Below are 1,875 nucleotides of genomic sequence, written 5' to 3'. Positions count from 1 at the left end.
GCCATCTTCTCCAACCCATCAGCTAAATGCAAAGAATGGATCGATATTTCTCTAGACAGTGGTTCAGGCCATCCATCAATGAATATACATCTAATATGTGATAATCAACCATATCCGTATGTTTCATAAATTAAGTACATGAGTGCTAGAAGAAACTCTAGTGATATTCCATTTTGCTAATCAGGAAATGGAAGCACAGAAAGCTACAACCTAGTGTAACTTAGGAGACAAGCATGGAAGGTGATCTTCAAAGAGACGAAAAAGACATAACTCCTACAAAGTACACACTAACCCCAAATGGAATGTCCACTGATTTTTTTTTTAAGATTTTATTTATTTATTTGACAGAGAGAGACACAGAGAGGGAAGGAACACAAGCAGGGGGAGTGGGAGAGGGAGAAGAAGGCCTCCCGCCGAGCAGCGAGCCCGATGTGGGGCTTGATCCCAGGACCCTGGGATCATGACCTGAGCCGAAGGCAGATGCCCAATGACTGAGCCACCCAGGCGCCCCGGAATGTCCACTGATTTTCATTACACAATTAATTTGCAGTCAAACGTATGGGGGAAAAAAATCATTTTAGGAAGTTGAGTGAGTTAGGCAGGGTCACTGCCAAGATGTCGGACTGATAAAGATCCACCAAGGAGAAGACATGTGTACTTGAGTACATGACCTTATATATGAACACCTCATGGGACTAAGTGGTAATAACTTTGTAAACAGTTTGGTTGTCTGACCCACCTACACGATGTCAAGGACTTTTCAGGATTTCTTACAAAACATCAAAGTTTTCCCCCATTAACCTCTAGATAGCAAATCTCTTTTCGGGGCCTAAACCCAGTATCCCCCTGGTGCACTCCAAGAAGTTAGAAGCCAGGGAGTATGAGGCTCAGGTTGAGGCATTCCAGAAATCATGGAGAGCTTGCAGACAACTTGAAGCTGTTTTTGCCACCACTGGGACCAGAAAGTGTGTTATTTTATTAGCCCTTAACCCATTCTCTATTCTGTTTTGTCTCTCAAGTTTCCCTTCACATGCAATTTTTTTCCTGTCAATGCAAATTCTATTTCTAACTCAGGGACCTGTTAATTCCTACCTACATCCCCAAAGTTCTTTGGGAAACACTACCCGCTACCTTCCTCCTTTCTGAAAACCAACTACCACTTTCCTCAAAAGTAGCACTCAAACTTGTATTGAATTTTGTTCTTTGTGGGTTTTAAAAGCTTCTACTACAGTATTTATTGTTGAAAAATTAGAAAATATAAATAAGCCAAAAGAAAGTCATCACCCAGAGGCATTTACATACATATCCTTCAGACACATTTGTTTTTATAAAAATAGCAGCATTCTGGGGTTGCCCAGATGGCTCAGTCAGTTGAGCATCTGACTCTTGATTTTGCCTCAGGCCGTGATCTCAGAGTTATGGGACTGAGCCCCATACTGGGCTCCATGTTCAGTGCAGAGTCTGCTTGGGTTTCTCTCCCATGCATGCTCTCTCTCCCTCTCATAAAGAAATCTTAAAAAAAAACAAAGCAGTATTCTGAATCTTCATATAATAATGCCATCAAATTCCATGTCAATGCTCTCTAATGAAACCATTTAATGACTGTTTAATATTTCACTTTAAGCATAGGATATGATGTACTTAACAAATCTCCTATTCTTGTAAACGTGGGTGGTTTCCTATTTTAGGCTATTACAAAGCAATCTTGCAATGAAAATACTTTCTTAAAATACATTTATGTGTATATTTGTCTGATGGTTTCCTTGAGATAAATTATTAGAAATGAAATCGCTAAGCCAAAAGGCATGTGGCCCACCATCACCCCCTTTTTAGGTCTCTTTATTCATATTGCCAATTTATCCTCCAAAAAGGTTA

Source organism: Mirounga leonina, unplaced genomic scaffold (genome assembly GCF_011800145.1).
Source record: "Mirounga leonina isolate KUSES-001 unplaced genomic scaffold, KU_Mleo_1.0 Mir_115, whole genome shotgun sequence".
Classification (NCBI taxonomy): Eukaryota; Metazoa; Chordata; class Mammalia; order Carnivora; family Phocidae; genus Mirounga; species Mirounga leonina.
Note: the sequence above shows the minus strand (reverse complement) of the source record.